The 16367-nt window shown below is 38.1% G+C and overlaps 1 pseudogene; it reads left to right on the top strand.

The window, feature by feature from the left end:
- The first annotated feature begins 1853 nt into the window (after positions 1-1853).
- LOC103125241 (large ribosomal subunit protein uL2m-like) lies at positions 1854-2785 on the top strand (annotated as a pseudogene).
- The last annotated feature ends 13582 nt before the right edge of the window (positions 2786-16367 follow it).

The raw sequence follows: 16367 nt of genomic DNA, 5'->3' as shown, positions 1-16367 counted from the left end.
TCACCAAGCTGTGCATTTATGATTTGGGTATCTTCTGTACATATGTATGGTCCAAGGAAGAGTTTTCTGAAACTTATTTAAATAAAACATAGAAATTAAAAGGAAAGTGATGAAATGCTGACTCAATTGCCTGCTAATCTTTGTTGCTGATACTTTCATGTTATATTTAAATGGATAGTTTGTTCTATAACCTAGAATGTTACCTTGAAATTATTTTCAAGGGATCAAATTATGTGGCTTTGAGAGGAAAAGTTTCCACTTAAGTAGAAAATGGATTATGTGTTAATCTATATAATTTTATACTTCAGTTTTCATTTTTGCTTTGGTACAGCTATACTGTTACATGTGTTGAGTGTAAGAACGAATCTGTGTCTAGTCATCCCAGTCATTTTTCTTTTATTATCCCCAGAGGGTAAGACATGAGGTAAGATGGATGAGCTGCCACTTTCCACAGAGGGATGGCAGTGAGATACAGACACTCCCGACGTAGGTCTTGGCAGTTGCTCTAGATTGGCATAAAATGCTTCAAAGTTTCTTTAAAAGGCACTGATTAAGGTTTTATATTCTGTGACAATGCCAACCTCTGCTCTTGACTAATTCTGTTTTATAAAGGTTTTGGAGGAATTTTTAATTTAGTTTTGACTCATCAACTTATTCCATTGCAAAAAATTGCTGTTTTCTTCTTCCATTTCCCCCACTCCCCTTTCTCTCTCCACACAGACTTCTTTCTTCAAGTTTCCACCATCCTCAAACCTTGGGAGGGACAGCTAGAATGGGTAACAATAAAATCCCTAAAGCAAATCTTTTTAAAAACAGAAATCGATTTTTCACAGTTATTCAAAAATGCATAATAATCTAGAGTCTGTCTACTGGGAGGTATCACTTACTTCACCACAAATTTCCTCCCTTTTCCCAATCTCCTTGTTAGAACACAGTGTGTGCAGACCTTGGGTGCAGCCAAGATTACACCTGTGACTCATTCTGAATGCTACTAGTGCCCAGCCTCTGGGCAATTGTTCTAAATTCCCTTGGGACACTAGCACTCTCTGTACTTGCCACTGAACTGAAATTATGCTTGAAAGATTCATAATTTGATAAACCTTTTAAATGTGAGCTGTAAATCGTCAAGCTCCTTTTCAGTTTGGTGTTAATAACATTAGCTTCCCTTGCAAAGAACATGCTGAAATGATTACTTAAAAAGCATCTTCTTAAAAGGTTGAACTATGCGCTCTCTCTCTCTCTCACCATCTTTTAGAAGGAGGCAAATAATGTAGACATTATATTTTATTATATGAGGTGAAGATAACTGAAAGCTTGCACATGCCTGGAAAAGATAAAATAGTTCATAACTTACTTTCACTGGATTTGTATTTTGTACTGCCATTATATATTTCAATTCGTATTACTAGGTATATTCTCCCCTTTCTTGCATAAAACAAGAACGTTGACACTGAGTACTGCTCTACTAGTTCTATGTTACTTATAATAAATAGTAAATTCTGTAAAATGGGATGTGGAACCAGTATTTAATTATGAAAATGTAAAATTAGTACATAAATTCTCAGCAAGGTAAAAAAAAACGCAACAAGGTGTCACATATGGATTTTGTACTATTCTAACAGTAGTAAACCAATTTTCTGGTATTTATACTATCAAAATAGAAAAAAAATATTTTTACTTAGTTATCCAGGAAGGATAACTTAAGTTAAGAGGAGCCTAAAAATTCTAGGAGAATCCCGAGGAGAAACAGGGAAAAATAAAAACATGGAGATAAAATTAACCATGAAGGAGTTCATAGCATAACATAGAAACTTAATTTAAGAGCGCCAGGTGGCCTGGTCAAATTTAATGGTGGCCTGCTGAACCTTGCAGAAGCTGGACGCCTTCATGGCGCTAAGAGCACTGACCCATACCCTGGGCTCCCTGAACCTGGAGTTTAGGTTCGCTGCAGCCCAGGTGACAAACAATGCCTTCCTCCAGCTGTCCTCTGCCTCATTGTTGCCTCCCTGCCGTCCAGTCCTTCAGTGGCCCTTAATGCTAAATTTGTTTCCTGGAAGAGTCGTACGAGTACACTGTTAACACCAGTGAAGATGAGGAAATCTGGGGGCCGAAACCACACAGGCCAAATCCAAGTGCATGGTATTGTTGGTGGCCACAAGCAACGCTATCGAATGAATGATCGACTTCTTGCAGTTCCGACCAGAGCAAGAAACCAAGCCAGGACCCTTTGAAGAGAAAGTTATCAATGTCCGATATGACCCCTGTAAGTCAGCTAATATTGCTCTGGTTGCTGGAGGCAGCCGGAAGTGCTGGATCATTGCCACAGAAAACATACAGGTTGGAGATACAATCCTGTACTCTGATCAGATAGGCCGAATGGCACTTTCTGCTCTGGAAGGAGACGCACATCCTCTTGGGGCCTTGCCTGTAGGGACCCTCATTAACAATGTGGAGAGTGAACCAGGCCGGGGGCTTAGTGTACCCGAGCTGCAGGGACATGTGGTGTGCTGCTGCGGAAGGTAGATGGGACAGCCATCATTCAGCTGCCTTCTAAGAGGCAGCTGCAGGTGCTAGAAATGTGCATAGCAACAGTGCACCGTGCATCCAATGCTGATCACAACAAAGGAGTCATCGACAAGGCTGGACGAAACCGCTGGTTGGGCAAGAAGCCTTCCATGGGTCTGTGGCAACACAAAGGGGGCTGGGCTGGGCTGGTCTAAATATTCGTCCGCTGCTGCCCATGAAGAGTTATGTGAAGCTGTCCTCAGCTGATTCCCAAAGCTGATATTCCTGAACTCTAATAAAATTCCGCCTTCTGTAAAAAGAAGGAGAAGGAGAAGGAGAAACAATTTAAATTTATTCAATTTCCAGTTTAGGTATTTAAGCATTAATTCATAATAGAAATGCAAAAATCTGTACTAGAAGACGTCATACTTTATTTTCGGAATACTCTGCACTTCCTGAGGACAAATATGTGTTTGTGCTTATACTAGTGTCCTTAGGTCAAACATACAGTCACCAACACTCTGATAGTAGAATTATTTATTATTTTAAATACTTTCTAGATTCCTTATGGATCATGTAATAGCTGGAGTACTTTATTCATTTAACTTCCTTAATTTTCTGCTTCCTCGTTGATCATTAATAGATTTCTCACAGATGTATTTAAGAATTAATGAAATAATATGCATGAAACCAAAATACCTAAAATTATTATTTCTTTTTATTAACAAAGCAGATATACATTCAATACATGACACAAAGATTAACTGAACATTTAAAATCTCTGGAATATTATTTAATAAAACACTCGTAGAAGTAGCCTTTGTAGTTACTATGTGTCAGCAATCTTTTGAAAAACGTAAAAATACCTTTAAAATATACTTGTAGGTAAAAATTTAATTCATAACTTATGATAGAAATCTTATGAATGCTGTACTAAATTATTTCCTATTTCTATAGTGACCTTTTTCAGATTCTCAAATCTTTTATATTAATATTACTATAGGTGAGCTCTTGTAATGCACATTTTATAAATATTATAAAACTCAAAAACAACCTTGGAATTATTTGTTCAAACATATTTAAAAATCTAATAGGAGGCTGGGCAGTAACACAGTGGGCTAAGTGCACATGGCACAAAGCACAAGGACAGGTATAAGCATCCCAGTTTGAGCCCCTGCTCCCCACCTGCTGGGGGCTTGCTTCACAAGCAAGCGCTGAAGCAGGTCTGCAAGTGTCTATGTTTCTCTCCACCTCTCTGTTTTCCCTCTCATGATTTTTCTCTGTCCTATTGAACAAAAACAACAGCAATGGCAATAATAAAAATAAAATCAACAAGGGTAAGAAAATGGGCAAAATGGCCTCCAGGAGCAGTGGGTTTGTAGTGCAGGCACTGAGCCCCAGCAATAATCATAGAGGAAAAAATAAATAAATAAATCCTAATATCAGTGGGAATATATCTGAATAGCCATACTTTTCACTTTCTGGTCTCAAAATTATTTAGGTCTTGTTTCCAGAAATCTTTAAACATGTACCTTACACTTAAGCCACATTATACTGATATCTATTCTCTAAATATGCCCTAAGTATACCTACACACTTGTCTAGGTCAAAATTTCTGTACAAACAATATCCTCAACCCAGTTACTGATCTTCCTGCTTCTAAAGAGTTTTTTTTAACTAAGTTATTTATTTAATAATTATTGAGAAGACTGTAGGATAAGAGGGGTACAATTCTCACCACCAGAATTCCCTATCCCATCCCACTGGATGTTTTCCTATTCTTTATCCCTCTGTGAGTATGAATCCAAGAGGGAAGTTTGAATTCTGTAATTGCTTCTCCACTAGATAAACCTGTTGCCATGTTCATCCATACTCCCAGTCTGTCTTTATCTTGCCCTACTGGGGCAGGGCTCTGGAAAGGTGGAGTTCCATAACACATTGGTGCGGTCATCTGCCCAGTGATGTCAGGTTGGTGTTATGGTAGTAACTGCAAGTTGGTGGGTGAAAAGCATTATATAAAGCAGAGAAAATTGTTTAATAATCAGAACCTAAAGGTAAGAATATGATAGATGATGTTTGGAGTTTCCATTCTGGAAAAAGCTAGGAAGTCTATTTTAGGTATATTTCAAAGGACCCATGAATCTTTTATGCATTTCTTATAATCCAAGTCCAATAAAAATTTCCTTCATGATTCTGAGAAGAGTGATTCATTTCTTCTCTGAATATCTATGACAGACTACTTATATACACCACACACAGTCATGTATGTATACGCATATGTGTCAGAAAATATTTTTTAATAATAACTATCTATTACCTTCTTACTCTAAGACAGCAGGAAGCTTCCCCATATTCTATAATACCCATATTTCTCCCATTGCAGGAACCTCTGGGATGAGGCTCGCTTTCCTACATGCTTCTCGAGATCCATACCATTTGATACTGCATCTGCTGAGCTCAACCAAATCAATGCAACCAGTACCACCTCGACATGTTTCACTTCAGATTGTGTCCAGAGACACGAGGCATGGAATGTCAACCCTTCAGCTCCAGTACTCAGGTGAGACTGTTCCTAGCTCACAGGAATCCTCAATTCCATACCAGGTTATGAACTTCCTAACAAAACCCCAGAAACTGGATATAGACCAGTGTCCATTAGATAGAACACATATGCACATGTATTCATAAGTTAGGGGAAATATATATATATATATACCTTAAAGCAATAGTGCACAGTAGTTACAGTGATCCAATAAGTGCAGCAAACAAGTAGAACTATCTAAAAAAAGACACCATAAAGCACTTAATCAAATAGTTTCTACCTAGACCTAGGTACCCTTCTCACCTTCTTCCTATTTCTCTTCCCTCAGTCACTACAGGGCCAGACTTGTCAGACCAGGTAAGAACTACAAAAGCTGGATAAGAGCAAGAGACCAGCATACTTTAATGGTGGCTCTTTTGGTCACTACCAGCCCATCCCAAGATCTGAGGCCCTAGTCAGGGAATCCTGGGATTCCCACATAGATGTGATGTGCCTAGACTTCTAACAGATCCCTTTCTCCATGGTCACAGGTCATCTCTATCAGAAACATCATAGTGGACCCTCTTGTGGGCCTCTACAAAACCTTGCCCTCAATGTGGATCAACATTGGTAGGGATTGTCCCACTCTCTGAAAGAGGGTTGTGTCAACATACTCTGTAACTTGAGGAAGACAGGTCCTACAATGAATGCAGCCTAGCATGTTCCTAGCTATGACCACAGAATGTGAGATTAGACATACAGAGAGATGCAGAAGTTACACAGGCTCCTGTGCTGAATATGAGCCCCAGATCAAATTGATGGGGTTTACAGTTAGCAATATTTATATATTTTCCCATATTTGGGAGCTACTCTCTTCCTTGATCCAGGTTTCTAGTCCTATTTCCAATTATGACACCATCTCCCCAGACAATACCTTTACTTTAGCCCACTTGCACGTTAGCTGTGGGGCTCAGGTAAAAAATAGTAAACTCATGAGCCCCTTGGAGTATACCTAAAATAGAAAAAAGAAAAAGAGAGAAGTTTGCTTTACATAAAAAATTTTAACCTTTAATTTTCATGCATATATACACAAAAGAGCATTCTGAATTTATATGTTATTGAAAAGGTACCATCACACATAAACATGGAAAGAATACTATAGATGAGATTTAATCTTTCTTACATTACAGAAACAGGGGCAAGTCAGTTGCATGACCTTGTTTCAACTAATCATTCATTATACTTATTTGGAGAAATTTTAGCCCTTCTCCATCTCAACTTTTACACAATAGATGTTGAAACAAGAATATCTCAGCTCCTTCTATAAACTATTCAACAAAATTCTGTCAGTATTCACTCTGCTAAAGCGCTATAATTAGAACTTGCTGGGAGCAAAATTACAGTGATAAATAATAATTTTTTCTACTAACAGCACATGTGGGAATACAATAGAGATAAACACAATGAAAGAAAGAGAGAGGGGAAAACAGAGCATTCTAATCTGTCTAGCATTTCTGATAAAGGCTGCACCAGAGAGAGAGGCAATAAACTTAGTATGCAAATGGTAACTCACTCCCAAAGCACAAAGATTCCCAGTAGTTCACTGTTAAGAAGAAAAGAGTCCTGGACATTCATCAAGAATTAATGACAGTGCCATGTTGAATGCTCCTTCATGGGTTATTATAGGACAAATGTCTAAATGTCTCTTTATCTTTATCCTCTATCACTATATGATTTTCTCTACCAGCTTCTAGTTTTCCTTGTTGGAATATTATCACTAAACACACACCAGAACTTCTAGATAAATGCCATTATATAAGTTGTACAAACATGAGGAACAACATGGCCTACAAATGATATGGAAGGTATTTTATGTGGGATATGCTTTTTTTCTTTTTAGAAAGATTTTATTTTATTTTATTATTCATGAGAAGGATAGATCAGAGGAGAGAAAGAACCAGATATCACTCTGGTCCATGTGCTGCCGGGAATTGAATTCAGGTTCACATGCCTGAGAGTCTAATGCTGTTTTCACTGTGCCACCTCCTGGAGCTCTGTACAATGTGCTTTAACAAAGAAAAAAGCAATAAAAAGGAATGGATTGTCAGTTGTAGAAAATTTTATATACTCAAACTTCGGAGAGGGATGGTATTATTGAACTTGAAGATTTTTCCCCCAGAAGGATATGAAGTCTGCTCATACAGGAAAGTTTGTTCCTGTTCACACAGGAACAAACTTACTATAGGAATACACCTGTCTAGGTTAAATATTTAGTCAGATTACACTTGTCTGGGAATGTTGTTAGAGTTTGAACTTTGTTTCCCAGGTGCATCTAATGTGAATAATCAAAGGTTCGAAGAAAAAGGAGTAAAATTTCAGCAACGTTGTTCTGAGGACATGTCAACCCTTAAATCTCGGTTCTAATAGAGAAATGTTCCCATGAAGATTTAAATATTGGTATTTATAGGTCAATCCATACTCCCATCCTGTCTCTCTCTTTCCTTAGTGGGGCAGGGCTCTGGGGAGGCAGGGCTCCAGGACACATTGGTGGGGTCATCTGTCCAGGGAAGTCCGGTTGACACAATGTTAGCATCTGGAACTTGGTGGCTAAAAAAAGAGTTAACATATAAAGCCATAAAATTGTTGACTAATCATGAGCCTAAGGGCTGGAGTAGTTCATATGAAGAGTTGGGGGGGTCTCCATTTTGTAGATAGTAGTCCTATTTTAGTTATATTCCAAAGAGCCCATGACTATACTAGTTTTTTTTTTCTTTTTTTCTCCTGAGCCTGACATCTGATATGCAGGTGAATCTAACTTTTTGTCTGGGGAGATGATGAAATGACTGGAAGAAGGGTTAGAAAGCTGGATCAGGGAAGAGAGAAGCTCCCAGATATGGGAAAGGTGTATAAATATTGTTGACTGTAAATCCCATCGATTTGATCTGATCTGGGGCCCATATTCAGCTTAGGAGCCTATGTGACCTCTGCATCCCTGTAGATCTGATCTCACATTCTGTGGTCTTTCTACTAACTGTATACTTGACATTAGGTATCATTCTGTATTTTATTTTTAAATATGTTTTCATTTGTTATTGACAGTATGTTACAAGATTGTAAGATTACAATGTATAGTTCCATATATCACATGGACAGCCAAAGTTCTGTATCCTCACCCTCCTCCTAATTCCCATAAGTCTTACAGTTTGTTTGCTTCTGCTTTGATCAATTTTTTTTTGCAAGTTCATGTAAACCAGATTGTCAGATTACACTTCTGAGTGAAAACATCTGGTAGTTGTCTTTCATCTCTTATTTAGCTAAGCATAATCATCCATATTTCCATTCATTTTGTCGCAAAGAATACATTATCATCTTTTGTGATTGCAGAGTAGTATTCCGTGAAATATAAATCCCATAATTTATTTAGCCAGTCATCTGTATTGGGTATTTAGGCTGCTTCCACTCTTTGGCTGTTATAGCTATAATACAGCTATGAACATATGGGTGAATATGTCTCTTCTAATTAGTATTTAATTGTCTAGTAGATAAATGCCTAAAAGTACTATTGCTGGAATATATGTAATTCTATTTTTATTTGTTTAAGGACTCTCCATAAAGTCTTCCAAAGGGGCTGCACCAGTTTTCATTCCCACTAGCAATGAAGCAGGGTTCCCTTTTCTCCACAACCTCTCCGACACCTGTCATTTCCTGGTTTGTTGATGTAAGCCATTCTCTAAGGTGTTAGATAGTATCTCAGTGCAGTTTTAATTTGCATTTTTCTAATGAGTGAAATTGAGCTTTTCTTCATGTGTCTGTGGACCATGTGTATATCTTCTTTAAAAACTGTTTAGTTCTTTGGCCTGCATTTTGATTGGGTTATTTTTGCTTCTTTTGTAGATCTGTACCAATTCTATATAGATGTTTAATATTAGTTGCTTGTCTGATGTGTGATGTGCAAATATCCCCTCCCAATTACTGAGTTTCCTGGTTATCCTTGTGTAGTTTACTTTTGGTGTGTAGAAGATTTTAGTTTCATGTAATACCACTTATTTACTCTAGTTTTCATTTCTCATGCCCAAGGGGTTGAGTCTCCAGACACATCTTTGATGTGAAGGTTCTTCAAAGTTTCACTGACATTTTCTTCTATAAATTTTAGAGTTTCTGGTCTAATATTGATCACTAATCCATTTTGATTTGACTTTGGTGTATGGTGTTAGGTGGTGGCTTAGTTTCACTTTTCTATATATGGCTGTCCAATTTTCCTAGCACCATCTGTTGAAGAGAATTTCTTTACCCCACTGAATTTCTTTACCCCACTGAATGTTTTTGGCCCCTTTGTCATATATTAAGTGTACATGTGTGGATTCATTTCTGGGCTTTCTATTTTGCTCCACTAACCCAAGTGTCCATTTTTTTATTCCAGTACTATGCTGCTTTGATTATTATTGCTTTGTAGAGGAAACTAAAATTGGAGATTGTGATAGCTCCACATTTTTCTTTTTTTTTTTTTTTCTTAGAAGTGCTTTAGGCAATTCATGTAAAATTCTTTGACAAGTTATCCAATTTGCCCAAAAATTTAATTGTAATTTTGATGGAGATTACATTGAAATTATATATTCTTTTAGTAGAATGGCCATTTTTAATAATGTTTATTCTTCCAATCCAGAAACAAGAAATTTTCTTCCACTTCTATGTGTTGTGTCCTCTACTTCTTTTAGTAATGTCTTATAATTTTCATTGTAAAGGTCTTTCATCTCCTTCATCTGGGTGTATTTTATCTTATGGTCTTGATTGTAATTGAGATTAAGTATTGTATTTCTTTTTCCTCAGAGTCCTTGTTTATATACAGAAATGCCACAAATTTATGTGTGCTGACTTTGTATCCTGCTACTTTACTGAATTTATTATTTCCAGTAGTTATTTGGTAGAGTCTTTAAGGTTCTCTAGAAATAATATCATGCCATCAGTAAATAGTGATAGTTTGATTGCAATCTGTGTGCTTTTGATGTCTATTTTTTGTATGATTTCAGTGGTGAGGACTTTGAAAACTATGTTGAATAACAGGGGAGATAGTAGATGTTCTTGAATTTAGGGGGAAAGATTTCTTTTTTATTTTTCCCCATTGAGAGTGATGGTAGTTGTACGTTTGTCCTAAATGGTCTTTATTATGTTAAGGAAGGGTCATTCTAGTTCCAGTTTCTGGAGGGTCTTTATAATGAATGGATGTTGGATCTTGTTGAATGTCTCATTGGTGTAAATTGATATGACTATGTGATTTTTATCTCTTTTTGTTGTTATGATAAATTGCACTCATTAATTTGTGAGTGTTGAAACACCCCTGTTTCTCAGGGGTTAATCGTGCTTGGTCTTGGTGAATTGTTCTCTTGATATGTTGTTGGGTTCAACTTGCCAAGAACTTGTTCAGGATCCTATCACCAATGTTCATCAGGCATATAGGTCTATAGTTTTCTTTCCTGGTAGAGTTCTTTCCTGCTTTGGGGATCAAAGTGATGTTCACCCCATAGAAAGTGTTTGGCAGTGTCTGTCATTCTTCAACTTTATGGAATAGTTTGAGGAGACTAGTTTTTAGTTCTTCTTTAAAAGTCTTACAGATTTTATTAGCAACGCTATTTGGGCCTATGATTTTCTTCTTGGAAATATTTTTGATTATTGATTTTTAAATTAATGATTGGCTTTTTTAAGTTATCTACTTCCTCATAGGATAGGCTTGGCAGGTAGTATGATTTAAGAAATACATCCTTTTCATCTAGGTTGCCCAATTAATTTTCATGGAGATGCTTATAATATTCATGCATGATTCTTTATATCTCCCCATCTTCAGTTGTAATTTCATCTCTTGATGTGATGTAATTAGCAGATGGCTGACAAATTGGACATAAGCAGCATACAAGCTGATGTCAGGCTGATGGCAGAATGGACCTTAAGAACGTGCCAGGAGTAAGAGGCTCTCCGTTGCTGCGCACACTGCCTGCTGTTGTTTCCTTCACTGCTCTCATCCAGCTCCCAGCTTTCCTGTGCTTCTTCAGTTGCCTACCAGGACTGCTTCTCCTGGGAAATGAACACGTGTACCTGAGCTAGCTGGTAAACTCTCAAGACTTTCCTCAGCAGCCATAATGAGTACTCTACATTCCTGCTCATAAATGTTTATTTTGCCGTACCTAAAATATAATGATCCTTATTATTGTACCACCATAATAATGCTTTGATTGTTTAAACCCAATCCTAGCCATGCTACAGCAAAGTCCTTTAATTTTTAAAATTATAATAATCTCTCATTCCTGATTGTTTTTATAATAGTTTTCTCTCTTTTTCTTTTTTTGAGTTTAGCCAGTGGTTCATCTATTTTTTTATCCTTTTAAAGAACCAGATCTTGGTTTATTTATCTTTTGGACTGTCTTTCTGGATTATATTTGATTAATTTCTTCTCTGATCTTGACTATTTCATTCTTCCTGCTGACTTTTTGGATTTTCTGTTGTTCTTTTTCTAGTTGACTCAGTTGTGATGTTAGGTACCTTACTTGAGATCTTTGCTATAAAATTCCTTCATAGGATAACTTTTGCTGAATCGACAGGGTCTGGTAGTTGGTCTCTTCAATTTCATTGTTCTCCAAGTAATTTTCACTTTCTCTTTTGACTTCTTCACTGACCCAGGTGTTATTCAGAATTGTACTATTCGGCTTCCTAGTTTGGATATATTTCTTTGTTTCATGTATATATAATTCTTTTAAAAAAATCTTTATTTATTTATTGGATAGAACAACCAAAAACCAAGAAAGAAGGAGGTGCTAGAGAAGTATAGACAGAGACACCTGTAGAACTACTTCACCACTTGCAAAACTTTTCCTCTGCAGGTGGGAAATAGAGACTTGAAACCTGGTCCTTGTACATTCATTGTAACATGTGCACTCAGCCAGGTGTACCATCACCCAGCCCCTTTTCTTAGTTTCTTTTTGCAGTTGATTTCTAACCTCACAGCCTCATTATCAGAAAAGACACATTTATGATTTCAATATTCACAGATTTATTAAGGCTGTCTCTGTGGCCCAATATGTGGTCAATCCTTAAGAATGTTAAATGTACACTTGAAAAGAATGTTTTGGGGGGGGGTAGAGGGAGACTATATCTGTTAAGTTCATGTAATCTACGACTCATATGAGTCCTCTATACCCTTGTTGACTTTTCTGTGCTCAATTTGTCTCTTGCTCTGGGTGGCGTGTTGAGGTCTTCAACTATTACTATGCTGCTGTCTTCCTTAAGGTCATTAACGACATTTTCCATATATTTGAGTGCGCATATATTGGGACCACACATATTTACAATGGTATCTCTTCCTGTTGTATTGATCTTCTGACCAATATAATGTCCCTATCTGCCGATTTTCTCCCGCTTTGCCCAAAAGTCTAATTTATCTGTTGTTAAAATAGCTGTTTCTGCCCTTTTCTTTGCATTATTGGCTTGGGATATTTTGTTCTTGCCAGTTATTCAGAGCTTCTGTTTGTCTTTCTTTTGAATGTATGTTTCCTGGAGACAGAATAAATGGGTCACTCTGAATCTTTTGACTAGCAAGTTTAAGCCATTCACACTTAGGGTGATTATTTATAAATGTGGTTTGCTTGTAGCCATTCTGGTATTTGTTCCTACGTTGCCTCATATTCCTGTTGGCTCTTGCTGCTTGTTTTCATTTGTTATTTTATGCCAGCGGTTTTTCTTTAATGGTCTTGCCTACTGTTTAATATTTGTCTTTATGCTATATTTTGTTTTGTGGATATCATGAATATTTTGTTCAACTTACAATATCTATAAGAGTCTTTCTTAAGTTGTTCTTGTTTCATCAACATTGGACCATGTCTTTCTATTTTGTTCTCCCCGTTCCTGTATATGTTTACCTGTTATTGTTGTGTTTCTGCTTCTATTCTAATACTGATGATCTCATTAAAAGTTGGAATTCATTTGCTCCCTCTTTTCACATAGGAATTCTCTCAATAATTCCTGTAAAGTAAGATTGGCAGTGGCAAATTCCTTCCCTTTCTGAATGTTTGAAAAGATCTTCTCCTCATATGTGAAGGATAATTTAGTGATCCCAGAATTCATATTTGCCAATTCTTATCTTTTAGTGCTTTGAATATGCCATTCCACTCCCTCCTTGCCTCTAGGGATTGTTATGAGAAATCTAATGGAAGCCCGATGGCTCTGCCTTTTATGTGACTTTCTTCCTTTTCCTATCTGTGTATTTCTGGTATTCTGCATTTCTTGTTCTCTTGCTGTAGTGCCAGGAGGCACTGTGGCTAAGATATTTGATTTCCCTCTTTTATATAACTTAGTGAGAAAGATTTTGTCCTGAATCATCAGGGTGGTTCAGTGACCTTGACCTTAAATTCCTCCATGAGGATAATTTCTGGAACCATCTGTTCCACACCGGTTCATATGGCTGCCAATTCTTAGCAATATCGCCCCGCCAGATATTCGTCGGGATGCGGCATCATCTAAGTTCATTTCCCACGTCTACGCTCGACCGGACCTGCCAATATACGCGGATATCTTCGCCCACCCTGTCCAACGCTTGACGTCTCATCACCCAATCTGGTCCCCTATGCCTACACTGAACTTCTCTGTTCCAGACTCTTGGAAACAGAGTTGGCAGGCAGCTGAGGTAAAGAACAAACACCTCATCACAGACCCCTGCAAGCATCAACCCAGCTTTGACCTAGCACGTTATGATTGGGCCCTCATCAATCGCTATCGAACAGGCCATGGCCAGTGCGCCTCTATGTTCCATCGCTGGGGAGCCAGAGTCAACCCAAACTGCCCCTGCGGCTACAGACAGACTATGACCCACATAGTCAACGACTGCCACCTCTCCAGATTCAAAGGAGGTCTCAAAACTTTACATCAGGCTCAACCTGACGCTGGTGACTGGCTACGGAAGAAGGGCAAACGCTAGAAGAAGAAGAAGTGACCTTGACATCACTAACGGTCTTCCCTAATGATGTCCCAACCTGTCGTGCAACAGCATTGGAAACTCAAAAATTCACAGCTGTAAATTGGTGAGTTTTTAGGTGATTTTTTTTTTTTAACATTTTGTTACTTTAACTCAAACTCCTAGTTTGAGTTAAGTAGGATTGGTGTGCCCCAGCCACCAATCTCCCAATTTGATGCCAACTATCCCTGAGCACTCTTTTTAGTTTTATTGAAACTCTGGTGGGAAAAAAAAAACAGAAAAAAAAGTCTAAATAGAGACAAATTAGAGGAGTGATCCTGTTTATAACCAAAGGAGTGACAGGAGAGACAAGATAGTAACTGTTAGTAGTCCAAAAGGGAAATCAAAAAGTTTTTTTTGGTCTGTTCATTTTTATAATAAAATAGACTTCTTAACTTCATCCCATACAAAGACCTCTAGTTTCATCTGCTCTGTTCCTACCTTTGATTTCCTTTTTATTAAACAATTTGTTCTGCTGTATATCTTTCAGCCACAAAATTGCAGACAGTACCATGACACCATCCTGACTTCCCTGGGCAGATAGCCTCACCAATGTGTCCTGGAACCTCACCTCTTGAGAGCACTACCCTGCTAGGGAAAGTTAGAAACAGGCTGGGGGTTTGGATTGAGCTGCCAATATCTATGTCCAGCAGAGAAGCAATTACACAAGCCAAATCTTTCACCTTCTGCATCCTATAAAGAATTTTGTTCCATACTCACAGAGGCATAAGAAATAGGGAAGCTTCCAGTGGAGGGGATAGGACATGGAATTCTGGTGGTGGAAACTGTATGGAATTGTACTCCTGTTATCTTACAATCTTGTTAATTATTATTAAATCACTAATAATTTCTTTTAAAAGAAGGAAGTGAAATCAGGATCATATAAGAGAATAAAAATAGGCAAAAATATATAAAGGTGTAGATAGATAAATAGATAGGTAGAAAGAAAGAAAGAAAGAAAGACAGACAGACAGACAGACAGACAGATAGATAGATAGATAGATAGATAGATAGTTGTGTAGTCAACCCATGTTTTTGACCTCAGGAAAACTACTACAGTTTACCTTGGAGGTGGATAGGGACATAGAACTTTGGTGGTGGCAATGGTATAGACTTATATCCCTATTATCTTATTATTCTGTAAACAACTGTTAAATCACTAATGATTTTTTTTTTCTTTTTACCAGAGCACTGCTCAGCTCTGGCTTATGGTGGTGCAGGGGACTGAACCTGGGACGATGGAACTTCAAACATGAGAGTCTATTAGTATAAACATTATGCTATCCTCCCCTGCCCCACTAATGATTTTAAAAATATTTTTATGTACTTATTATTGGGTAGAGACAGAGAGATATTGAGAGGAGAGGGGATGATAGAGAGAGAGAGACAGAGAGACACCTGCAGCCCTACTTAATCACTCGTGGAGCAATTGCCCCCCATGCGGGGCCCACTGCTGGAACCCACACTATTGTGCATTGTGACATGTGCACTCTGCTAGGTGCACCACTAGCAAGCCCCTCCTTGCTCTTTTTTTTTCCCTGTTACCCTTTTTTTTTCTTTTATTGTTGTTGTAGTTAGTATTATTGTAGTTGATGTCGTCGTTGTTAGATAAGACAGAGAGAAATGGAAAGAGGAGGGGAAGACAGAGAGGGGGAGAGAAAGATAGACACCTGCAGACCTGCTTCACTGCCTGTGAAGTGACTCCCCTACAGATGGGAAGCCAGGACTCAAACTGGGATGCTTATGATGGTCCTTGCACTTTGCACCACGGTTAACCTGCTGCACTACAGCCAGACTCCTTCTCTCCTTCTCCTCCTCCTCCTCCTCCTCCTCCTCCCCCTCCCTCCCCTCCCCCTCCCCTTCCCCCTCCCCCTCCCCTTCCCCTTCCCCCTCCCCCTCCTCCTCCTCCTTCTTTTAACTAATGATCAGAGACATGGATCCCAGTCACTTTCAAAGCCAGCAACAAGCAGCTCCTGACAGCTTTCAACCTGACACTGTTGACTGGCTACGGAAGAAGGGCAAACTCTAGAAGAAGAGGCTTGAACCTGGCTCTTTGTAATGTGAGTGATTAACAGGATGCATCACCACCTGCCCCCCCCACCAATTTTTTTAAAGAAAAAAAAGAACGCATTTGTTTATTTCTTTTCTTCTGATTTCACAACTACTTCCTCTTTCAGCCCCACACAAGACAAGTTAGGGGATCTTTCTTAGCTATTGTCCCTGGCATGACTCCAAATACAACTCATTAAATCGACTTTGTCAGATGATAAATAACAGCAAGGATTTTTGAAATTCTTTTTATACAGTATTATGTACACAAGCTTTTTTATTTCCCACTTTCACTCC

Source organism: Erinaceus europaeus, chromosome 14 (assembly GCF_950295315.1).
Source record: "Erinaceus europaeus chromosome 14, mEriEur2.1, whole genome shotgun sequence".
Classification (NCBI taxonomy): domain Eukaryota; kingdom Metazoa; phylum Chordata; class Mammalia; order Eulipotyphla; family Erinaceidae; genus Erinaceus; species Erinaceus europaeus.
The sequence above is the reverse complement of the archived record's forward strand: the minus strand, read 5'-3'. Positions and strand labels throughout refer to the sequence as shown.